Genomic DNA, 26,384 nt, shown 5'->3' with positions numbered 1-26,384 from the left:
CTTTTCTGCAGTGCAGTTGCCTCATGGTTTGAAGCTCAGGCTCTTAATAGTATTTTTCTTCTTTTTCTGGGTTCTTCCCTGTCCAAACACCAGGTCCCGCTTCTCTGGACGGTGTCCCTCTCGGTGCAGTAGGTTTACATTTTATACCTCCTCGTGAGTCAATTCTGACGTGCCACTCCCTAGTACCCGCCGGCCATTGACCACACGGTTATTTTTCTTCATGGCGTACGGTTTTTGCTGGTGCCACCCATGGACCATGTCCATTACGGACCTGCACGAGGTTTGTATCCTCTGCCTGGGGGCATTGCATGACGTCTGAGGGTGTCAACTGTGCGATCAGATGGCCCCCAAGGGCCATCATGCATGGCTTGATTAAAATGGAGAAACGTTTTTTGGCTCCAAGAAGTCTGCTTCATCGATGCCCCGGGGTTGAGGAGAACCACTTGATACACTTTTCTCTCTCCACACCCCTGGTGATATTGTCTAAGGACCATGGAGATGGTGACTGCTCTTCCATGGTCTCTCCACTTTCAAGGACATTAGGATCCTCAGCTTCCTCTGTATCGGGGAAAGACCGGGCTGAGCACCATGGGAGATCCTAGAAACAGAGACACCAGTCACCATTGATGCATGGCACCGGTCCTGGTATGTCATCAGCGGCAGCTGTGCCGCCACTGAAGCAACACCCATGGCGAGGAGGCCGAGCCCTCCGACGGACCCAGGAGTCCCAGGCGTTCCTCTCTGTGCCTCTTTTGGAGCTTTGAGGAAGTGCCAGTGACGCATCATTCCCCTCCATCTGTCCTGTCCTCAGAGGACTTCTAGGAGGAGCTGGACTGCAGTGTGCAGTACTCCGAGCTCTTCATTGAACCGCCACTGGCCCCCCCCCATACTGCTATCTTGAGTCCACACCATCCATTCTGGTGGTCCCGCTCGAGTGTCTGGATGTCCTGCTTGGAGCACTCCTGGTGCTCGAGGGTCCCTCTGTTTCCCAGCGGCCACCGATGCCCCCCTCAGGCGCGATTCCCATTCATTAGGTCCTCCAAGGAGGAAGATGCACACCAACCGCCAGCATCGTCCAGTGCAGTTATCCTGAAGCCTCCATTTCCCAAGTCCTTGCCCGGGCAGAGCTTTCCACCCTCCTACAGGCAGTAGCAGTAGAACCTGTCATCTGACACCAACACTATCAAGGGTTCTATTCAAGGTATTTCCTGCTACCCAAGACAACTGGGGGCTTGTGCCCCATTCTCGATCTCAGGGCGTTGAACAAATTTCTCAGAAGGGAAAAGTTCGAAATGGTTTTTCTGGGTATTTTGATCCTCCGGCTCAAGAAGGGACTGTGCTCTCTCGATCACAAGGATGCCTACGCCCACATCGCCATCCTTCCCAGAGACAGGAGTTACCTGCATTTTGTGGTAGGGAAGGCTCACTACCAATACAGAGCGCTGCCGTCTTTTTTTCACCTCACCCCTTGCGTCTTCACCAAATGCCTGGCAGTGGTGGCAGCGCACCTCAGACGGGAGGTGCACGTCTTCCCTTACCTAGACGACTGGCAGATCAAAAGCGACTCCCGAGCAGGAGCGCTGGCACTTTAGCCCTGACCATGCTGGCACTGCAGTCTCTGGTATTTATCAACTATCCGAAATCCCACCTTTGCCTGTCTCCCCAGCTGGGCTTCATAGGAGCCAGACTGGACATGGCCCAGGCAAAAGTGTTCCGGCCCCACGATTGGGCTCTTGCCCTGTCTTCGCTGGCAACCTTGGTGCAAAACAGTTGGTCTGTGAGTGACTGCCTACTGCTTTTCTTGCTGGGCCACATGGCAGCCTTTGTTCATGTTATCCCGCTAGCCTGTCTCTGCATGAGCAGAGCACAATGGATGTTGCGCTTGCAATGGCAGCAGGCATTCCAGGACCTCGAGGCCTGTGTCTCTGTCATGTAACCTCTGAGGACCTCTCTATCCTGGTGGGAGAGTCTCTCCAATCTGGAGCGGGGAGTTTCTTTCCAGGCTCCCCAGCCTCAAATAGCGCTACCACCAATGCCTCTTGCCAGGGTTGGGGGGGCACATGTGGACAAACTCAACATGCCAATGGACTGCTCAAGAAGCTTTGTCACATAAACGTCTTGAAGCTTCAGGCTATGTGCTTTGGGTGTTCCGTGACTGCTTGTCCCACAAAGCGATCTTGATCCGTATGGACAATCAGGTTGCAACAAGCAAGGAGGCACAGGATTGCTCCTCCTGGGCTCTGTCTCAAGGGATGTCCCTGCGGGCTATGTACCTGCTCGGGCCACTGAATGTGCTGGCCGACCATCTAAGCCACTCTCTCTTCACTTGCATGGAATGGTTGTTGGACCTGAAATTGGCAGCCCGGATCTTCCATCTGGGGGGACTGCGGATGTGGAACTGTTTGCCTCCTAGTTCAACTGCAAGGTGAGAAATTTTTGCTCCCTATTCAGGACGGCCGTCCACCTGCCATTGCCTTCACTAGGGCACAGGTCTCCTGTACGCGTACCCTCCTCTTCCGCTTCTCATGAAAACTCTCCTGAAGCTACAGCAGGACCAGGGGACCATGATCCTGGTAGCTCCCCACTGGCACAGGATCTCCTCCAGGATCTATCGATCAGGACTCCCATCTGCCTGGGGGCTGCGCCCGATCTGATAACACAGAATCAGGGCACTGTGCCATCCGAACCTCCTGGTGTTAGCCTTGATGGCTTGGATGTTGAGCGCCTAGTCCTTCAGCTCCTGGCTGTCTCAGACAGTGTTGCCAAGGTACTGGTAGCTTCCAGGAAGTCTTACAAGTTAGTGGAAAGTTCTCAGTGTGGTGTGCGGGGCATGAATTAGATCCACTCACTTGCCCACTTTCCAGGTTCTTGGACTACTTATGGCACCTTTCCGAAGCCAGACTTAAAACCGCCTTGGTCAGAGTCCATTTGAGCACGATTAGTGTTAACCATCAGGGTGTTTCTGGTACACTCATCTCGGTTCAGCCTATCGTAAGTCACTTTATGTGGGGCCTGCTGCAGCTAAAGCCGCCTCTGTGGCCCCCCTGTGGTTTCCTGGGATCTCAACGTGATGCTCATGCATCCTCCTTTTGAGCCCATGCGCACCTGTGAGCTGAAATTCCTCAACTGGAAGGTCCTCTTTCTGGTGGCGGTTACTTGGGCTCGTAGAGTAAGCGAGGTTCAGGCCTTGATGACGAATCCATCCTACACGAAATGTTTTCATGATCGTGTGGTCCTCCATGTGCATCCCAAATTCCTGCCTAAGGTCATGACTGATTTCCACCTAAATCAGTCCATTGTGTTGCCCACCTTTTTTTCCAAGACCCTTTTCCCATCAGGGGGAACGGGCTCTACATCCAAGAGATTGCAAGAGAACTTTGGCCTTCTATTTAGAATACTCAGCAGGCCATAGGCAGTCCAACCAGCTGTTCATATCTTTCAAGAACAAACTGGGGGGTCACGGTGGGTAAACAGACCGTATCCAACTGACTTGCAGAGTGCATCTCGTTCTGCTACGCATGATCGTGAGTTAAAGCTCACTCTGTGAGGGCTGTAGCGGTATTGGTGGCCCACGTATGGGCGGTCCTTGTTGCCAAAATCTGTAGGACTGTGATGTGGAGCTCCCTATACACTTTTGCTGCCCACTACTGCTTGGATAAGGATGGTCGACTATGGAAATTCAGCCAATCTGTCCTGTGCAATCTCTTCCAGACTTAAACCCAACTCTTCTTACCTAGGGCCCTCTACTTGAGACCTGGCTGTCTCCCTATCTTCCAGCAGTCCTCAGTTGTTTTGTGCCCGTTGGCACCTTGTTCAGTACATGTTGGTCTTTATTGTTGCCGGGAACAGCCTGGAGCTTGGTATTTACCCATCTGTAAGGACTACCATCCTGCTTATCCTAGGAGAAAGCACAGTTGCTTACCTGTAACAGGTGTTCTCCTCCTAGGACAGCAGGCTGTTCTTTGTCAGAAACCCGCCCGCCACTTTACGGAGTTGTGTTTTTTCCCTGCGTTTTTATTTTATTTTTTCACTCATAGTTTGATATGATATGAGACTGAAGAGGAACCCCGCATGGACACGTGGATAGTGGCAGCTCGGTGTGCCAGTCAAAGCTTCTAGAAACTTTGACAAAAGTTTTCCGTGCCGGGCTCCATCTGATGATGTCTCCCATCAGTGAGGACTAACATCCTGCTGTCCTAGGAGAACACCCGTTACAGGTAAGCAACTGCGCTTTTCAATCGCTGTTGTAAAACCTTAGCTAGTATTTTAATATCTGAATTTAGGAGAGATATGGGCTGATACGAACTACACTCTTGAGTGTCCTTGCCTTTATTTAGTCTAGTCTCTCCCACCACCTGAAAAATCTGGAGAAGAAATGGGTCAATTTCCAGCAAGAATTTCTGTAAAAAATTCAATGTAATAACTGTCTGAGCCAGAGCACTTCCCACCTGGGAGCACTTTAATTGCTGCCTGGACTTTCAGCAGCAATATAGGAGCAGCCAGCTTGTCCTTTTGAGCATCTTGCAACTGGGGCAGATTGACGTCCCAAGAATTCCTTTATAACTTCTTTTACAAGTTGGAAAAATATTGGACCAATGCATTTTCAATTTCTAGAGGGATCTCAATATTTCCATCTGATGGCTTTCTAACAGTAAAAAATATTTGATTTACAGGGCCCTTTTCTAACCACTCTTTCTAGCAAGGTTCCAGGTTTGTCACTATACTCATAAAATTTTAATTTAGAGTATTTTAGGACTCATCCAATCTTTGTGCCATAGACATTTACCAGGATAAACTTAAGAGTGCAAAGATCAAGCAAGAATGATGTATCATATCATACCTGGTATACCTGTAGGGACAGCTTTTTAACAAGAATATGAACTCCCCTGCTCTGGGAATTGTAAGAGGAGTAATAAACCCCTCCAACTTATCCAACTTTTAGCTTTTCATGTTCTTTATGCAGTTCTTTCTTCCGGAGCTCAGAGGAGAAATCTTGAAAGAACATGACTCTTGCTGCCCTGATAGTCAATGTCCTTCCATTCTCTAGCAGTAGTTAAAATTTATCGCTTGTCACTGAAGTTGTGAAGTTTAATAATAATTGCCCTTGGGCGACCTCCTTGTGCTGGAGCTGAGGTGAGGGCTCGGTGTGCCTGATCTTCTTCTTCTTCTTCTTTTTTTTTTTTTTTTTTTTTTTAAATTATGAGATTGAGAATGTCTGGCAGCCACTTTGATAAGAAGTCTCCTGGGTCGGTGCCTCCAGCTTTTTCAGGGATCCAGAGCACTCTTATATTGTAGTCCCAAGACCTGTTCTCTAGATAGTCTATTTTTTTCCAGAATAGAGCTGTAACTTTTCTTCAGCTGGAAGATGTAACAAATATTTCCAGATCTGCAATGTTCATTTCATGGTCCTCAAGTTGCATTGCATTCACTTGTACTGAATTCACTAATTGAGCCACTTTTTCAACTATCACCTCTAAGCGAGTCTCTAGCTTATGTGATATTTTTTTCTGCAAATATTTCCATAAACTGATTGAAATAGGCCATGCTCTCCCCAGGCAGTGTCTGCCTTTTCCTGTGAGGCAAAGTCATTTACATAGCTGATCTGCCCATAGAAATTGTGTTTGGAACATTTGCTATTGTCTTTAGCCTGCAACAGCTCAAGCTTTTTTTTAAGGCATTAAGTGCATTCAGGATAGCCGAAATAGCTCATTCTTGGCAGGCGCTCAGTCGGGCCGCTGCCACCTTGATCGAGGCATAACTGGAAAGTCATGTTTCCCAACCTTTTAAAGCTCAGGGTATACCTACATTAATTAAAATGTGTGGCATGCCAGCCTCCATGGGACAGGCAGTGCGGACACGGAAAGGGGTCACATGGTTGAAAGCACCAAAAGCCTTGCCAGTCTCTCTTCCAAATTTTAAAATTAAGGGGGAGTGGGAGTGGAGATACATATGAACTTGTCTCAATTGACTCGTTCCCTCTATGCCTCTATGTACAAGTGCAGAAGAAAGAAATCCAGTATGATATGGACAGCCGGCTTGGTTAGTTACTTTGGCTGCTATGTGTGCCGCCAGAGATCCTCACTGCCTCTGCTCCAAACATTCAGAATGAGTCTCACCCAGTGCTCGGTTCACACGCTCCCTGTCTCACTCAAGTCAATATGGGGATAAGACAGAGGCTGAAACGACTCAAAAGAGGAAGCCTAGGAGGGGGAAGATGAAGAGGTGCTGAGTGCACTGTATGTGCCATACAGAGCGGGATCTGGCTATCCATGACCTGCATGCTGCCCATTAATTAACACACTCCAGGGCCCATACTGCAGCTAGGAAAAAGAATCTTGCATGATTGCACATGTTTAAAAGCCATAACTGGTGATTGTTGATGCGGTGAGTTGCTGGTCTGCATCTGAGCTTTACGCAGTAATCACTTTTCCATGGCATACCTGATCAGGTCTGAAGATACACCAGTGTGCCATGACCCACTGGTTGGAAACACTGCTGTGAGGTTCAAATGATAGTATTGGCCTTAGGTATGGGAGTAGTATTGATGTGGTTCCCAGTTCAGCTTGCTCAAAAGCTTTGATTGATACAAAATATGGCAGCTAGATTGGTTCGTGTTATCTTGAGATATGAGAGGATGTCTCCTTGACTTGCCTTCTTGCATTGTTTATCAATAGCTGAGAGCACTAAATTTAAACTGTTTTTTATTTATATTCTGCTTTTTGGCACTTCAGAGTGGATTACATTCAGGTACTGTAGGTATTTCCCTATTCCCAGAGGGCTTACAATTTAAGTTTGTACCTGAGACAACAGAGGGTAAAGTGACTTGCCCAAGGTCACAAGGAGTGGCAGTGGGATTTGAACCCTGGTCTCCCTGGTTCGTAGCCCACTGCTCTAAACACAAGATGGCTACTCTACCTGTTGCCTGTTTTTCGCTGCATGGGAATATCTTTTTTTGATAAACTTGATTTGGTATAAAACCCAGGTGGGCTGTTAAGTCATATCAGCGTTTTCAGCTGGCAGCAGCTAAAACGTATAAATTTTGCTCTAGTTATGCTAAGCAGGCATGTACAGTTGCAGCACCACAGGCCTGGAATGAGCTTCCAGTCTCAGTGAGAGTGGAGTTAACCATCTTCCAGAACTTCAGATTGTTCAAGGCCCCTAGTGAGGTTTAAGGCAAGATACCTTAGTATGGGTGAGTTGGGCTTCCCAGACCGTTGAGAGAGGCGATAGTTATTCTGTTCCTTGTAAACCGGAGTGATATGTATATTATACAGGAACTTCCGGTATATAAAAAGCCAAAAATAAATAAATAAATATAACCTGTTAAGGGTTCCCTACCTCTTACTGTTACTCGGGTTTTGGGCTGGCTTCTCTGGGGCTTGCTGCGTGTTGATCTCGGCGCTGGCTGGACCGGGACAGGCGCCATTGTGCATGCGCGGCGTGTGAGCGTGTCGGTGACGTTATCGCGCACGCACTAGTCACCTGTTGGGACTTTCCTCGGGTTCCCATGCTCGTTTTCGCGGCACTGGTTGGTGGGGAGCTTCGGCGCGGGACAGAGAAGATTCCTCAGCTGTTTACTTCATCAGCTGAGGAATATAAACAGCTTCGGTGTGGCGTCCATGTTGTCTTGGCAACAGACTTCAACGGAACAAGGCTGGTATTGACTTTGTGCTACCTGTCTTGTTGCTTTTATTATTTTCTTCCAATTATATTTGAATTTCAGCTAATATTTTATTCTCTAATGTTTAGGTGTTGGCTTGCTAGATATTTTTAGCCAGTTTGTTAAATATATATATGAACATATAATTTGTTCTGAAGCCAGTGATTTTTTTTCTATTACATTTAAAGTACTGCAGTCAGATTCTCTGATATGTTTTCACATCGTTTTGTACTTCGCCTGACTGTTCTGTTTTCAAGTTCGTGTACAAGTGAAATTAAATTCACCTTTCATAATTGAACTGTTTCCTGTTTTGAACCACCTTTCGACTGATCAATTTATATTGATCTGCCGAGCCAAGGATCCACAAAATAACAGTATAACATAACCTGGGTGTAAGACTTTGAGAAAGCAGAGTTCTGAGAGCTATATTTTGGAAGGTTAAGATCAAAAAGGCATGCTTATAGTATGAGTGTGTTATTGTAAACTGCTTTTATTTTCACTGATAACTCGGCACATATTTTATAAATAAGATGAAGAAGCTACACAGGATGCAGTCAGACATGAATAAAGAAAAAGAGATAGCGGAGATTGCAGAAAAGGTCAGGGAAAGAAGATCTGTGTGATTCAGGAATGTGGTAAAAAGAGATGAAAACATTGATAGAAAAGTGCTGGGAAATGCAAGTAGAATTTGAAATTGGGAAAATCTCCAGGTATAGATGGCTTTACAGCTAGTTTCTATAAAAAAAAAAATTTATAAAAGTAGTATCCCACCCTTTAGTGACAGCCTTCAATAGTCTGTTGGAGGGTGGTCAAATTACTACCCATGCTAACAAAGCAGGAATTACAATCTTAGCGAAGTCAGACAGAGACAATACTCAGTGTGGATCATACAGACCCATATCTTTAATAAATTTGGATTTAAAAATCATAGCCAAAATATTAGCGACTCGCCTTGGAAAGGTAGCCACCCTACTGATCCACCCGGATCAAATAGGATTTGTGCCTAATCGTTTAGCTGCAGACAATGTGAGGGGGGGGGGGGTAGTAGATATCATATGGCATGCTAAGGCCACCCAACTTCCTACGATATTACTCACCGTAGACGCCGAGAAGGCATTTGACTTAGTTCATTGGGAATATTTATTTTCGGTATTAGAAAAAATGAGGATAGTGGGGGGGAGGGGCAATTTCTTAACATGGATCAAGAAGTTATATTCCTCCCCCAGTGCTTGTATTAAGGTGAATGGGGGTTATTAAAAATCATTTGGGATAGAAAGGGGCACTAGACAGGGTTTCCCCTTGTCACTGTTACTTTTTGAATTATATTTAGAGCCTTTGGCCATGAAAATTTGCGGAGAGGTTGGGGATAAGGGGGATCCTTGGTAGGAGGGTATGAATGTAAGCTTACGATGTTTGCGAATGACATCCTGTTCATTATAGTCCAGCTGGCTTGCTCCCTAGGGCTGTTGATAGAGGAGTTTAAATTCTTTAGTGCGGTTTCTGGTTATAAATTGAATATGGACAAATCTGAACTACAGAATGTTGCCCTTTCAGAGGACCATCTATGGCAGATCTGCATTAAAATATCTGGGAGTAAAAATAAGCCCTAACCTTGCTGACTTATATAGGATAAATTATGGGGGAAGATCACGGTGGGGGAAAATCACGGTGAACCTAGAAGATGTGGTAGGCCTGATTGACAAACTGAAGAGTAGTAATCACCCGGACCAGAATAGTATACATCCCAGAGTTCTGAAGGAACTAAAAAATGAAATTTCAGACCTATTAGTAAAAATTTGTAACTTATCATTAAAATCATCCATTGTACCTGAAGACTGGAGGATAGCAAATGTAACCCCAATATTTAAAAAGGGCTCCAGGGGTGATCTGGGAAACTACAGACCGGTTAGCCTGACTTCAGTGCCAGGAAAAATAGTGGAAAGTGTTCTAAACATCAAAATCACAGAACATATAGAAAGACATGGTTTAATGGAACAAAGTCAGCATGGCTTTACCCAGGGCAAGTCTTGCCTCACAAATCTGCTTCACTTTTTTGAAGGAGTTAATAAACATGTGGATAAAGGTGAACCGGTAGATATAGTATACTTTGATTTTCAGAAGGCGTTTGACAAAGTTCCTCCTGAGAGGCTTCTAGGAAAAGTAAAAAGTCATGGGATAGGTGGCGATGTTCTTTCGTGGATTGCAAACTGGCTGAAAGACAGGAAACAGAGAGTAGGATTAAATGGGCAATTTTCTCAGTGGAAGGGAGTGGACAGTGGAGTGCCTCAGGGATCTGTATTGGTTCCCTTACTTTTCAATATATTTATAAATGATCTGGAAAGAAATAAGACGAGTGAGATAATCAAATTTGCAGATGACACAAAATTGTTCAGAGTAGTTAAATCACAAGTGGATTGTGATAAATTGCAGGAAGACCTTGTGAGACTGGAAAATTGGGCATCTAAATGGCAGATGAAATTTAATGTGGATAAGTGCAAGGTGTTGCATATAGGGAAAAATAACCCATGCTATAATTACACAATGTTGGGTTCCGTATTAGGTGCTACAACCCAAGAAAGAGATCTAGGTGTCATAGTGGATAACACATTGAAATCGTCGGTTCAGTGTGCTGCGGCAGTCAAAAAAGCAAACAATGTTGGGAATTATTAGAAAGGGAATGGTGAATAAAACGGAAAATGTCATAATGCCTCTGTATCGCTCCATGGTGAGACCGCACCTTGAATATTGTGTACAATTCTGGTTGCTGCATCTCAAAAAAGATATAATTTCGATGGAGAAGGTACAGAGAAGGGCTACCAAAATGATAAGGGGAATGGAACAACTCCCCTATGAGGAAAGACTAAAGAGGTTAGGACTTTTCAGCTTGGAGAAGAGACGACTGAGGGGGGATATGGATAGAGGTGTTTAAGATCATGAGAGGTCTAGAACGGGTAGATGTGAATCGGTTATTTACTCTTTCGGATAGTAGAAAGACTAGGGGGCACTCCATGAAGTTAGCATGGGGCACATTTAAAACTAATCAGAGAAAGTTCTTTCTCACTCAACGCACAATTAAACTCTGGAATTTGTTGCCAGAGGATGTGGTTAGTGCAGTTAGTATAGCTGTGTTTAAAAAAGGATTGGATAAGTTCTTGGAGGAGAAGTCCATTACCTGCTATTAAGTTCATTTAGAGAATAGCCACTGCCATTAGCAATGGTAACATGGAATAGACTTAGTTTTTGGGTACTTGCCAGGTTCTTATGGCCTGGATTGGCCACTGTTGGAAACAGGATGCTGGGCTTGATGGACCCTTGGTCTGACCCAGTATGGCATTTTCTTATGTTCTTATGTTCTTCTTATGTTCTTAATATTTAAGTCCATAGTGTGAGAGAATTGCACTTGACTGGGTAGCATAATGAATGGTGACTAGGATTGTAGCTATTGCATGAATGGCAAATAGATATGGCAGAAGGATCTACACCATTTTTTTAAATTAATTTTCTTTTTTATAACTGCTGTTTGCTACCCTTCCTTGTGCTCATCCTCCTCCAGACTAACTTTCCCCCTCCACCAAAGCCTGCCCTTGGTTCCACATAACCCTACCACCCAACCTCTACAGACCACAGTGGCACCTTTTATTTCTGTGACTTGGGTTCTGTGTTTTTTGCCAGTGGCATCTTCCTGTCTCACTCTTTGTGATTTGGGACCCTGCAGGAGGGTGCCAGGGTTAATTTTGCTTCCTGGGTGACTAAACTAGTATTTTCTCTCTACTATTTACATACTTATATAGATTTGATTTAAGCCCCAGGATAAATGCGCATATTTTGGTTTCCTTGAAAACCAAACTGGTATGTTCCTTGAAGACTGGAGTAGTTCACACCTGGCACGCGTATTCAATAGAGATCTATAGTTCTTCATCTTTTCTGTGCATGGTAGAAATCTGTGTAAAGTTGTTTTTTTGTTTTTCTTTCTGTAATTTTGTTCACTCACTCCTTTGGCAACATTGTTACTCTTTTGTTTGGTATTTTGGAGGGAGGAGACTGGCACAGCCTTCCCTCATCAGTGTTTATTAAAAGACAGATTTTTAACTTCTTTTTTTTTTTTTTTTTTACAGCTTCCTTCCATGCAGGGCTTTGTCAAATCTGCTGCTGGATTTCATCAGACTTCTGGCATATCATTATTACTGTCCTGCTGGTAGGAAAATGTGTACCGTACAGTAAAATTCTGTTTAGAGAGATGACTTGCTTGACAGAAGGCTTGTGCCTCTTCTGATGTTCCTATAATTCAAAGTACAGAGCTGCCAGCTCAATATTTTTTTGTAGCTCCTCTTGGATCAGGTCCCAGAGTACATGGAAGATAAAAACATGGAACTGCAGAGATATGATGCAATAAATATGAGCTAGTTTCAGGAGTGAGATGTTCGTTCAAACTTGTTTTTTTTACATCCTTCACTATAACGTGTTGTGGTACACATACAGTTCTGTTGTGAAACAAAAGTAGGACTACAAATATCTGTACATTGCAGTTAATTAAAAAAAAAAACAGGAATAGCTAAAAGTTTCCCTCCAGAAGGTCTGGGTTGTCATGTCACGTTTCTGGAACTGGTTCAGTATGATTCGGATGATGTGGAGAAGTTAGCTGGCAAATTTTGAGTGTGATTTGGTGGTGATGAAGCCAGCTGGTAACATCAGATCAGTTTCTCAGTATCTCAGATGTCCAATATCCCATCATAGTGGCTTTAACTTTATTTGTTGCTTGGTTTAGCTATTCAGTTTTAAGTTTGCTATCTGTTGTTTGAAAGTCTGTTTTCATAGTTTGATTCCCACAATGTTGAGTTCATGGACTTGCCAAGAATATATCCCTCTAAAACTGGGAAAGCTGTGGAGGATGTCTTGGAAGTTAACTATGTTGAAGTGCTTGTCTGTAGCTGTATAGTGCTATTTGATAGTGCTGGACACTGTTAGGTTAGAATTACTTTTTTTTGCCTTATAGCTTCTTCTTTTGCTTCTTTCCAGTTCAGCTGGAACCAGTGCTGCGATCCTGGCATCGTGAGCCTTCATTTGCAACTACTTTTTCCTACTGTCCTAGGCTGGTCATTACAATAACAGTCCAGAGGCTGGGAGCTGTGCACAAGCACACTAAATCTGGTCACCAGATGGGGTACCCTCCATTGTTGTATTTCCACCCCCTATGGGCTGTAAACATGGTCTTCATGCATCCCAGTCCCTGCTGATTGGGGGTTTTGGAAGACTTGATCTAGGAGTTAAATCGGGGATGTTCTTCATGACACATTTCTTTTATAACCTCACTCTGGGATATAATGGAGGTGTGGTCAATACCAGTAGTATTTGCCTTCAGCAGTTGTGATGAGTTAGACAGGCGTTTAAGCTTCCAGAGTCTTGGTTTGTCCTCAGCCTGGTTGAGCCTTCTGTTCCCGGGGCAACAGTCCTTTGGGGCTGTTCACTCTGGTAGAAGCCTTCTCCTGGAGAGTCAACCAAAAATATCTCTCTCCTTTGGATCTCCTTTTGGGTCCTCCCAGGGGTCTGGTGAGGACCCTGATAGGTGGGGTTTCCTCTCCTCCATCCAAGAGAATTAGGAACCTGGGGTGCATTGTAGGGTTGTGGGCTGCTCTTTCTCCTTCCCCTCCCTCCTCTTTGCTGCCTCTCCTCTCTGCTCTGGGCACAGCAGGGCTTGATTAAAGTTTTTAAAAGAAAAAGGAACAGCAGGAAAGAAACTTTAACTTCCTGTGCAAGGGACAAAAGCTACTGGTATCGCAGAAGCCTAGGAGGTGGTGATTATACCTTTTTGGCCCTCTAAGATGCCATGTAGTTGAGCACCGTGGCTGTTTAATTTCAGCTGCAGCAGAGTGGCTGCACGCATAGCAGGATTTTGTGGCATGGCATAGCCTGGGATAGACCGTTGTCTGAGCTGGTTGGCTGTGTGATGCCAGGACTTGAACAATACATGCTTAAATAGGAGTTGAGATTCCCCTGCAACAGATGCCTTGCTGGTTTAAAAAAAAAAGAGCCTCAGTAGGGCAGAGCTCTGAAAGCTGTTATTCACAACACCTCCTTCCTCAAAAGAAGCAATGGGCCATGATGAGAAGCTGGAGGTGTGCAGCCTATAGCAGGAAGAAGGTGTCAACAGTGGCAGGCTCCTTATGCAACTGGGAGGCAGAGCAGCCCCTACAGGAGATTCTGGCCCTTTCCACCCAGGAAGGGCAGGAACAGGCAGGGGGCCTGTTGGGAGGATGCAGCAGAAGTGGAGGGGGTGTTATGTTAGATCCTAAAGGCCTAGGAACTCCACATGGTTTGTTACCAGGAGATCCTCTTTCTGAGGCTTCCTTAATAGGGAAGCATGACTGAGAACCATATAGGGGTTCGGGACCCTGCGGCCTCCTCGCAAATCCTGTTGGAGCCATTGGAGCAGTCCCATCAGAATTTGTCTGCTTCATTTATCAGGCTTTTTCGGTCATTCAGAAGCTGGGGCTGGGCCCCCTTTTCCCTCAACCTGGGCCCTCTAAGGTCCCAAAGGAGAGGGATCAGCCCCCTAAAACGTGCCAGATTGGAAATGAGAGACTCTGGCTCTTCAGCACCTGCTCAGGTAAGTAACTGTATTTTGAGCCATGGGGAGCTTAAATAGATATACATGAATAGGTAAAAAGCCTTTTAGCTATGTCTTTTCAAGTTTAACCCTCTCCGTGTCCTAATAAATTCTCTGCATAGGTACTCAAAATTTAAATGCATGTAAAATTTGTAGTGGTCCAAATTTCCAAGGAATAATAGTCTTAAAATTATTTCCTAGTCCTGAAAGGCTTGCCAGTGATCTGAGAGAGCATTGTTGTCTCTAATCGAGATACATGAGAACTACCACAAAGCAGGTTATTGGTGTGTGCAAATGATTTGAAGCACATGGCTTAAAAGTTGTGTATGACAGGAAGCATCTACATTTTTAAAATTGATTTTAGTTTTTGGGGTTTTTTTTTTTTTTTTTTGAGATGGGTCTACAAGATTTTTCTCAGTACACGGAAGTACATGATAATAGTGACTCCAGAACTCCATTTTTCAGAAGAACTTTTTTTCTTTGCTGAAAAAAAATTCTTTTCAGTTGAATGAATTTTAAATCCTGAATCTCTGTAGAGTGGGCCTTCAACATAAGGAAGAAAAAGTCTTGTCCTCTTTTAGCTAGTGTGTGGTTTTTAAAGTAGTTTAGTATTCAGTATGTACACTGGAACAATTTTAAAACTTAAAAAGCACATTCATTTTATGTGGATTTAACAATTGCTCAAATATGTGGTCTAGTGATTCTGAATTCCAAGAAAAGATGTAAAAGCAGCTGGCAGAGAGAGCAGTGGTTAGCTTGGACTTTGTTCTTGAAGGATTTGTTGAAGTTTGGGATGTTTTAGGGCATTTTTAAGGGACTTTTTTCCCCCTTGACATCATGTAGTTAAAAGTAATTTATAGTTCCTTGGAACTTTGGACTTATTCAAGGAACTTCTTGGCTGTTGTCATAATGGTGCTTGCCTTCTGCATATTTATTTTGTTATTTCTGTGGTGCCATTCAACCAACACACCAAGTACAATGAATTCTTTCCCCGACGAGGTTATGGGTCTAAGTAGGTGCTTGAAGAAGTAGGAGCTAGTGACTTGTTCAAGGTCGCAGTGCATGCATGCGGTTGACTCAAGTACGTTTTCAACGCCAGCTTCTTAGCACTTTACTGAAACTGGCTGGCTAATTTCTCATCCTAAAGGCATTTTAATACTGAATTATTTGAATTGGTGAATGATGAAACAGTGAGGTCTGAGTAGCAGAAGGCGTCTTTTTTTTTTTTTTTTTTTTTAAATGGAAAAAAATGTATTGTACTTTGAAATCTGTTAATGTGTAATTATATTATGATGCATTGACAAATGACAAGGGAACTTCAGCAATGTCTGGTGATATAATGCACTCTAGACAGATCCGCTGAAACATCAACTGGGACGTTTGAGGAAGCTTAAAGAGATGATTAAAGTTAGTTTTCATGTAAAAGAAATGACTTTTGTTTGTTCCCTGAATATTTTATAAGTGTATGTGAAAATGTTATGCCACCCGCTTTAACAAATCTCTCTGCTAGTAGTTTCTGGTAACAAGCCAGTAGTATGGGTTTTGGGTTTGTTTTTTTTTGTGCTATTTCTAGGTGTTGAAGGCGTGCTTAGTCTTTGATCCTGATTTCACAATGCACCCTTAACATGCATACATTTTTTAGTTTCTGAAAGTATAAATTTAGTCTTTGATTAATTTCTGCAGTATTTTATCTGGTTGGAGTAGGGAAAGTAACCCATCTTATATTTATATATAATGGTCTTAGCTCCGTCTGCATGCGTTGGCTCGTTATGTGTACCTCACGGGGCCACAAGATAGCATTGTCAGCTTGGCACTACCTTGCATAAGTTGCTCTGTTACTATAGCTGGTGGGAAGCACATGTGTACACCACCACCCATTTGCCAAACTGCACAGCCTATGCATAGAACTTGCAGATATGTGGGGGCTGTCAGATGCAGGAGGCAGACGGGGGCAATGACTGTTGGATGTCTTGGAGCTGTGGGAAACTCAAGATTGGAGAGAGGCAGACAAGCCATGGGGGCCTGTGGCTTGCTGTGGGGACACTGAGCCAAAAGAAGTATAGGAGGTGGGCAGCCTGCAACATAGAACTGCAGACCTAACAGATGGGTAGGAGGGGGGGAAAGTGAAGATGTGGTCAGGTCATGTCTGATTTGAAAAGAGGAACTAGAATAGTGTGTTAGGGTCAGGTTGGGGAAAAGGAAGGAGGGATGGCAGTACTGGGTTCAGGGTAAGGGGGAGTGAGGGATGACTGTACTGGGTTTTGATGAGTCATGGGAAGAGAGGTAGAGTTGAACGTGCTGGATGCAGGTCAAGCACAGGAAGAAGACAGGAAGCGTGTGCTGGGTTTGCATATGGTGAGGGAGGGAGGAATGAGAATGCTGGGATTGTGCAAGGGGGAGAATAGTATTAGGGCTGTGTGGGAGTGGACAGAAGTCTGATTCTGGGTGTGGGGAGGGAAGGATGCGAACACTGGCTATGGGTGGATTGGAGGAAGATGAATGTTGGATTTGAGTAAGGAAAGGGGAGTAGGGAGGCCTGCGTGTGCTGGGATTGAACCAGAGCAGGGTCTGGGGAAGAGGGTGTGGACATGCTGGGATTAGGAAGGGGGGCTCAGAGTAGTGGGTTGGGGAAGAGGAGATAAGTAAATAATCTATTTATTTATTTAAAAGTCTTCTATACCAATGTTAGTCGAAACATCACCTCGGTTTACATGGACCAAAAGCAACGGAAATTACAAGTAACAGGGGAAGGGTAAGGGGGTACAAAAAACCATAAGGAGAGCAGAGAAGCATAGGAACAAACAACAAGTGAACTATAATGTCATAAGAACAAGGTCATAGTCAAATTCAGGTCATGATCCATCACAATTCAATAATGGGTTCAGACTTGGGGGGGGGGAGTGATGTAGTCAGGATTTGGAGTACGCTGAGCTGAAGAGAACAGTGTGCTGGAGTTGTGTTGGGGGGCAGGGAACCTGAAGAGACTACTGGGTCAGGCTGCAAAGGAGGAGGAAGAGAAAGCTAGGAAAGAGTGCTAGGAGTTGGCTGGGTCAGATTGGGAAAGGGGACAAAATGTGCTGAGCTCAGACTGCAGAGAGTGGGGCTGCGGAGAGAGCATCATAGAGTAGGGATGTGAATCGTTTTTTGACTATTTAAAATATCGTCCGATATATTTTAAATCGTAAAAAATCGTTAGAGGCGCGATACAATAGGAATTCCCCCGATTTATCGTCAAAAATCGTAAATCGGGGAAGGGGGAGGGCGGGAAAACCGGCACACTAAAACAACCCTAAAACCCACCCCGACCCTTTAAAATAAATCCCCCACCCTCCCGAACCCCCCCAAAATGTTTTAAATTACCTGGGGTCCAGTGGGGGGGTCCCGGTGTGATCTTTCACTCTCGGGCCACGGCTGCGTTAATAGAAATGGCGCCGGCGCTACCTTGTCATATGACATATGACAAGGTAGCGTGGGGGATTTATTTTAAAGGGTCGGGGTGGGTTTTAGGGTTGTTTTAGTGTGCCGGTTTTCCCGCCCTCCCCCGATTTATGATTTAAAAAACAAAAAACAAAACTGCGACTATCAGATTCCCTCCCCCCCCCAGCCAAAATCGATCGTTAAACGATCGATCACACGATTCACATCTCTATCATAGAGGGCTGGGTTTAGACTGGGAAGGTGAGGGGTTAGAGTGTTTTGGAGTCACAATAGAGTTGGGCTGGAGGGAAGAAAGGAGAGTACTGAGGACAGGGATGTAAGAGGTGGCATGAGCTGGGGTTGCTTTGGGTGAGGGGGGGGGGCAGGGAAATAGGAGGGCTAAGGTCTAGTGAGACAGATTGAGGGGGTATAACTGCTGGGTTAGACTGAGGAGGTTCAGTTTGTATTGAGATTTGGTAACAAAGAGAGGGAAAAAATGTGCTGGGATCAGCCTAGGGGGAGAGCGCTGAGCACCTTCGAGCTAACATATCCTCCATTGAATATTCAGTGAGTATCAGCTAGTTTGTTCCTATTATCTAAAGAGTAAAGAGATTTTCTCCCAGGACAAGCAAGATGGTAGTGCTCACATGTGGGTGACGTCACTGGACAGAGCCCTATCACGGGAAAACCTTTCTGTCAAAGTTTCTAGAACTTTTGACTGGCACACTGAGCATGCCTGGCATGCCATGATCCCTGTGTCCTCAAGGGTCTCCCTTCAGTCTCTTTTTTTTTTTTTTTTTTTTTTTCTGTGCTGCAGTTTACCTCGCGTTCAGGCGCTCTTTGAGATTTTTCTCACAACTTTTCCTCAAGGAAACACTTGAAGTTTTACTTCACAAATAATTTCCCCAACACGGGTCTCCCTTCGTGTACATTTCATTGACGCTTGATGAGTACTATGCCCTGTTTTCTGGTCGGTTCCTGTTACCTCACTATCGGGTCCCCCAGGTTACCAACCGGATTGCGGCCCTCTTTTCTCCCTATGTCTGTCACCCTCAGTCTGCCCCTCGATGCCTTCAAGTGATCTTGCTCGATCTTCCACGGGGTCCATCGGGGCTAGAGGGATTGGGACGTCCACGGTTCCTGTTGCCGCCAGGGCCGCCGTTGATGCCGTCCATTCCTCCATCGATGCCCTCGTCGATGCTATCTAAGCCACCATCAATACCTCCATTGATGCCCTCTACTAAATAAAATGCTACATTCTTCGGGTTCTAAACCAGAGCCCTGTGTAATCCTTGGGCGACAAACAATGCCAGGAGCAGTAGAGGCACGGTGACAGTCTGTCACCAGTACCATTCGGGACAGCGAGGGCATCTTCCTCTGTGCTGGAGAATGACCGGGTCGAGTACAGAGGGAAACATCGTTGCCGGCACAGACGTGGTTCTGCGTTCGGTGCCGGCACTGATACCGCACTGGCATTAATGTCCATTGAGCCAGTTGCGAAGCAGGCCTGGGTACAAGTCTCCATGCTCTTCTGCACCTGAGGCACCGAGGTGTTCCCCCACCAACACCGGTGCCGGGTACTGAGCCACCACAGATTCATGTGGAAGTGCCAGTAACACCTAGCTTGCTTCCCCTGTAGCTGTGCTACCTATACCAGCTTCCAGGGAGGAGCTGGATGTCCTCGTCCGTCAGGCTGTCCTCACTGCTTTCTGGAATCTACTAACACCGGTGCCATCGATATTCGCACCGTTGTGGCACCTACCAATGACAGCCTAAGTCATCGCCGACTCGTCCTTCTGAGCCTCCACGGACCCCTATACCTATACCAGGATCCTTGAATGGTGATGGACACTCTAATCCTGCTTCGGCACCGATCCTATCAAGACCTAAGTAAAGGACGTGTCTGAAACCATCCCTTTCGACCTGGTCACTAAAAAGGACCAGAAGTTTTTGGGAGGGTCTAGGTCGTAACTTCTTCCAAGAACTATTTTGGTATCACATATTGCTATTTACCAGCTATATTTGACACGACACCAAGGGAACCTTTCTGCCATCCACGTAAAATTCGAGCAACATGTGATTGCTTTGAAACGTCCTCCCGTTACCAGCAACAGGACTCCGTGCTAAATGGTGAACCTGGCTTACGGCCCCTAATTTTCGGCCTGAAGTCCAAAATAAACTAGCTGATCTGCCATGCACCGCAAATAATCTGTTCATGCACAAGGTCCAGCAGACAGTGGCTCAATTGCAGGACCACTGAGACCCTGCGAAAGCTCTCTACGTTTCTTGCACAGCAAAGAGGGTTGCTAGAAGGACCTTTTTACCACTCCCGTGGAAGACCAACTGATATCCAGATCACACCAGCTCCGCCAGTCAGGCAGGCTCCTGGATTTTTCAGCCTTGCCAGAGAACAGAACAGTCCATCCCACTGAGGACCAGGGTTCGGGATACCATTTCCCAGACGCAACAAGGCAGAGGATTTTAATCCCGCGACTTCCACCCGTCCTGGACCTCAGAAAAGTCAACAGATTTCTTCAGAAAGAAAAGTTCAAAATAGTGTCTCTCGGCATCAAGCTTTCCTTACTACAACAAGGGGGTTGCCTCTATTCTCTTCACTTTCTATACGCTTCATAGTGAGTCAACAACATTTTCAACATCAAGTTCTGCCATTCGAACTAGCTTTGACAACTTGTGTATTTCACCATATGCCTAGCAGTGACTGCCACTCATCTACAAAGAACAGCAGCATTCACGCATTTCCTTACCTGGACGACTGCCCAATAAGGACTCAATCCAAACAAGGAGCTCTACATTCTCTAAGATTCACTATAAATCTACTACATTTGGCTGGGAATTCTGATCAACTACCATAAATCCCATATGGAGCAGATCTGGGCACTACAGTCGCAACTGCCTTCCTGCCAAACAACCGCGCAGACATCCTATCAAACTGTCCACATCTCTGCGCGCATGCAACATAGCCTCAGCCCACCAGTTCTTCCATTGCTGGGCCACATGGTTTCCATGATCCACGTCACTCCTATGGCCAGACTAGCCATGAGAAAAACTCAGTGGATTTTAAGATTTCAGTGGCTCTAAGCCGTTCAACCGCTTTCGCGCCTGATCCATATCACCGATCCAGTAACCAAAGCCGCAGATGATCTTGGCCACAGTTGCATCCAACTTGGGTTGGAGAGCTCGTATCAACACCCTCCAAACCCAAAATGTGTCGACGCCACTCCATGAAAAGTCTCAGTTCAACTTCCTGGAGCTTCGAGCCATGTATTATGCCCTTTATGCCTTCAAACACTGCCTCTCACACAAAACATTGTGGATACAGACAGACAACATAGTGGCAATTGGTTCTCGAACAAACAGGGACGCACAGGCGCTTATCTGCTCTGCCAGGAAGCCGCGCAGTTCTGGGCCTGGGCCCTTGCACACTCCATGCATCTCCGGGCCACTTATCTAACAGGCATACCGAACATACTAATAAACCAGCTCAATCGGTCTCCATCCCCACAAGTGATCTCTGAATCCATGTGTAGCAAGCAAAATCTTCTAGCGCTAAGGTCAACCAACCTTCGACCTCTTGCGTCCGAATCGAACCACAGAATGGACAGATTCTACTCCCTACACAGGCTTGAAATGAGTTAGCCATGGACGCCTTTGCTTGCCCCTGCTACAAAGGCCTCCTATATGCGTCTCTTCCGATACTGCTCATAGCCAAAACTCTCATGAAGCTACAGCAGGACGGGTTTTCAATGATTCTCATAACCCTGTACTGGCCTTGACAAGTATGCTTCCCCATACTTCTCAACCTATTACTCCAGGAACCAATTCGCCTGCCCACAGGTCAACCTCATAACACAGACTCACTGATATTCTCAGGTACTTGTAGCTTCACAAAAACCTTCCACACGTAAATCTTACCATTCGAAATGGGCAAGGTTTACCAAATGGTGTGCACAAAATGGTATTGGCCCCTTTTTCCTGCCTCACTCCATCTCTATTAGGCTATCTAGGATACCTTTCGGGTTCTGGTCCCCAGACATCCTCCACACAGGTATACCTTGGTTCCATCTCAGCGTACCACCAGGGAGTAGGGGATGCCCTGTTAACAGCTCATCCCCATAGGAGTCTGCTTATCATGGGTTTTCTACAACTTAAGCCTGCTCTACGATCACCGGTTACGGAATAGGGCCAAAATGTAGTGCTTACAAGGCTCATGCATTCCCCGTTCGAGCCTTTGCATTCCTATAACATTAAAATTTTAACATGGAAAATTCTTTTCCTCAGTTATCACCTCTGCTGAAAGGGTCAGCGAGCTACAAGCCCTTGTTACATACTCACCTGACTCTAGGTTCCTCTGTGACAGAGTGGCCTTCCGTACTCACCCTAAATTTCTTCTTAAAAGTGGACACAGCCACCCACTTTACTCAGTCTATAGTCTGCCCACTCTTTCCCAAGGCCTCTCTCTCACCAGTGTGAGAGGGTTTTGCACACCTTGGACTATAAGCGTACACTTGCATTTATCTAGACTGCACTGCACTCCATAGGAAATCCACCCAACTCTTTTTGCTTCTTTGACAAAGACAAGCTGCAAGTTCCAGTGGACAAACAAACTCTCTCCAACTGGCTAGCAGACTGTATCGAATTCTGCTGTGAGGAAGCAGGCCTTCCTCTCCAGGGGTGAGTGCAGGCACATTATGTAAGGGCCATGGCAACATCGGTAGCACACTATCGTTCAGTACCAATTGCCGACATCTGCTAGGCTGCGACATGGAGCTCTCTTCACACATTCGCAGCCCTCAACTGCTTACATAAGGAAGTCCATCAAGACTCTGCCTTTGGCCAATCTGTCTTGAAAAACTTTGTTCCAGTATAATCCCCAACTCCTTCCACAACCACCTGCTGTGATTTCAGGCTGCCTCATCATTGCCAATAGCACCCCAATTATTGTGCCTGCTGCACGAGTTGTCTGCTATTGGCCTGTTGTAATATTTATTTATTTATTTATTTATTTTTAACTTTTATATACCGACATTCTTGCATTAAATGCAAATCATGCCGGTTTACAGTGAAACAGAAAAAGCAGGAAAAAATTCCTTAGTCGAATACAATGAAACAGCTTAGTTAACAAAGGAAACATAAAAATAAATTTTTACATATACACAAAGGTTTGCACGAAGGGGTGCATAAAGGGGAGAGCACTTTTGTCGCGCGCCTTTGGCGCGCGACACCTGGTGTTGAGGCTGTCTTAACTGTCCGATGTTAGTGACATCATGGGGGGGCGGGTCTAACGAACGCAGCACTTACATCGCTGCTTCTTTCCAGTTCCAGGTGAAGATCAAGCTGTTTCCTTCACTTCCCCTCCCATGACTGTGGGGTGAGAAGCGCTGCAGGGTGCCCCTTGATGTTATCTGGCTTCCCACACGTGACGCCTGGTGATGAGGCTGTCTTAACTGTCCGATGTTAGTGACGTCATGGGGGGGCGGGTCTAACGATCACAGCACTTACATCGCTGCTTCTTTCCAGTTCCAGGTGAAGATCAAGCTGTTTCCTTCACTTCCCCTCCCATGACTGTGGGGTGAGAAGCACTGCAGGGTGCCCCTTGATGTTATCTGGCTTCCCACACGCGACGCCTGGTGTTGAGGCTGTCTTAACTGTCCGATGTTAGTGACGTCATGGGGGGGCGGGTCTAACGAACGCAGCACTTACATCGCTGCTTCTTTCTTTTTAAAAATTTAAATTCCACTGCAATTCTGGAAAAGAATGAGAGCCTGCAACTTTTATGTATGTAAGCAGCTCTTAAATTCCACTAACTTGGTTTTAATTTTTCTTTTAGTTCTCCCCACACATCTGAGGGCATGCGCACACTATCACATAAATCACAAATGATGAATTGCAATCAGTAAATGTCCTGTGGTTATAAATAGCAGGACCTAAAGAATAGAACTCTATACCAAATTACCTAAGTTCAATCAGAGACTCCAAATCTTTCAAAAAAGAACAATATGAGTCAGCCTGTAGCTTGCTAATCACCCATCTGTGAGGACTACCATCCTGCTTGTCCTGGGAGAAAGCAGAGTTGCTTACCTGTAACAGGTGTTCTCCCAGGACAGCAGGATGCAGTCCTCACAAAACCCACCCGCCACTCTGCAGAGTTGGGTCTGAAACGTTTTATTTTATTTTTTCGCTCGCGCTTTTTGCTACAAACGAGACTGAAGGGAGACCCCTGTGGACACAAGGATCGTGGCATGCTGGGCGTGCTCAGTGTGCCAGTTAAAAGTTCTAGAAACTTTGACAGAAATGTTTTCTATGCTAGGGCTCCATCCAGTGATGTCACCCATATGTGAGGACTACATCCTGCTGTCCTTGGAGAACACCTGTTACAGGTAAGCAACTCTACTTTTTAACAAGCCCTTCCATCCATTAGAAATTTGGTGATTAGAAATGTTTTTGCAGCAGAAAGTGAAATTTATAAGCTTTGGTGTTGCATGTAGGAGTGGGAAGACTGTTTGGTATACTGTATTAAAGGTGGGTTGTCAGGATTGTAACAGTTGCTTTAAAGTTTCTGTTGGGAGTAAATAGGTTAGTTTTGTGCATACCATGTTAGGCATGAACCTTACTCATAAATCGTGGTATTATCTCAGTCTCTCAAATTTACTGGTAGTGTTTGTCTTAATACTTGCATTTTGCTAAAGAGAACTTGCTTCTGGAGTTTATTGGGATATAATCTTGTACTGTGCCCTTTGGGAAAATGGTGGTTAAAAATTGGTGACAGGCCAGAGATCAAGATCAAACGCACCAGAGATGAATAGGGTGACATCTCCCTAGAGCAGTGATGGCGAACTCCAGTCCTTGAGTGCCACAAACAGGCCAGGTTTTCAGGATATCCACAATGAATATGCATGAGATATATTTGCATACAATGGAGGCAGTGCATGCAAATCTTTCTCATGCATATTCATTGTGGATATTCTGAAAACCTGGCCTGTTTGTAGCATTCGAGGACTGGAGTTTGCCATCACTGCCCTGGAGGAATACATTTTGGGACCAGACCACTGCTTCAATGCCCGGCATGGATTTACACAAGAAGTCTTGACTCACCAGTCTGCTATACTTTTTTGAAGGGGTTAATAAAACATCTGGAATTATAGAATGAAACCTTCCAATAGATGATTAACCAATATTAGTGAATATCCAACTAACTTAAAACACATTTAAAAATGAAAGAGACATGTATTCTCTATTCATAACCTGCTGGTATACAGCTTGCAGGGTAAAGATCCAATATTAGTTCCTGTAACTTAACTCCTGTTCCCACTTAGTATTTTTGTTCCAACACAGTCCACTGCAATTCTGGAAAAGAATGAGAGCCTGCAACTTTTATGTATGTAAGCAGCTCTTAAATTCCACTAACTTGGTTTTAATTTTTCTTTTAGTTCTCCCCACACATCTGAGGGCATGCGCACACTATCACATAAATCACAAATGATGAATTGCAATCAGTAAATGTCCTGTGGTTATAAATAGCAGGACCTAAAGAATAGAACTCTATACCAAATTACCTAAGTTCAATCAGAGACTCCAAATCTTTCAAAAAAGAACTGAAAACATGATTATTTAGACAATCATTCACAGTCTGATCTGGATAACCTAAGTCTTTATTTTGAATCTCCGCCACTGTAAATATCAAAGTTTTTCATCTCCTCCCAACCTTGTAGTTCCTCTCACTTCAAATCCCCTCTTTTCGCATTATTTAATATCTTATTTTACTCTCTTCTTTGATTTTATTTATTTTTATTTTATTTTCTCCCCTTTTTCCCATGACCCTTTTCTTCCTTTACTTCTCTTCTAACTTAAACAGCTCCCTGTGAATAACTCTCTCCAATATTACATTATAATACTACTCCTAAACCTCTACTAATAAGCATCAACTAGACTGATTTGTAAATTGTTCTATTATAATCTGTTCTACTCTGCCTTTGCCGAGATGTTATTTATTTAATACTTATATGTATGTGCGTTATAAACACGTTTCATGTATGAATTTGTTTCAATGTAAACCGGAGTGAAGGCACTCTGCTATACTTCGGTATAAAAAAAGAATCTAAATAAATAAATAAATCTTTGCTGTATTGGGAGGAGTCCAGAATGATCCCGATTTAATGTAGTCATACAAAAAGTATAAGAACCAAATGCTTGATGGTTCCCCAATTATTTGATAATCTTGTGCACAGATATCTGCTCTGATCACTCAATTCCAAATGTTTCTTCCTCTAGGGTAAGTAATAACTGGCCTCTAATGTAATGCCTTCGTAATGCAGATAGAAAGAAAAGGAAGAGTTGAGTGTGGTTAATTAGATCAGTTTTAAGATTATTTTTAGGATGGCTTGGTGTGTTTGATTCTTTGGATAAAATACATGTGTGGTGAATGTTGCTCTGTCTACCTGTGTTCTGCAGCCAGCTGGGGCTGTGCGTGAGAGCGATCTCCTCAACATATCTGAACTGTATTCATATTTCTGTTTCAGTGAGTCTTCTCAAGAGAGAGAACTGGCTGCAGAGTATTAGCATGAACTATATTTAATCTTGTCCTTCAAACAGATCACCCAGAATGGCAGTGTCTGTTGTGCCATGCCAAGAGTTTTAAGTCAGTTTTAGAGAGGCATTCTTGTTCCTTCTTCCCACAAACAGCTT

General features: G+C 44.7%; 1 protein-coding gene across 4 annotated transcripts in view; it reads left to right on the top strand.

The window, feature by feature from the left end:
* The window catches only part of COQ8A (coenzyme Q8A), a 351,468-nt gene that overhangs the window by 15,021 nt on the left and 310,063 nt on the right, over positions 1-26,384 (top strand). For 2 of the 4 annotated variants that reach the window (XM_029593043.1, XM_029593042.1), the window contains exon 2: positions 11,776-11,855. The exons of the other annotated variants lie outside the window; for them this stretch is intronic. The gene's annotated coding sequence lies outside the window, so the exon portion shown is untranslated. The remainder of the gene's footprint in view (positions 1-11,775; positions 11,856-26,384) is intronic. 4 annotated transcript variants of the gene reach the window in all.

This window comes from Rhinatrema bivittatum, chromosome 3 (assembly GCF_901001135.1).
Source record: "Rhinatrema bivittatum chromosome 3, aRhiBiv1.1, whole genome shotgun sequence".
Taxonomy (NCBI): Eukaryota; Metazoa; Chordata; class Amphibia; order Gymnophiona; family Rhinatrematidae; genus Rhinatrema; species Rhinatrema bivittatum.
Note: the sequence above shows the minus strand (reverse complement) of the source record. Positions and strands in the feature narration are given on the sequence as shown.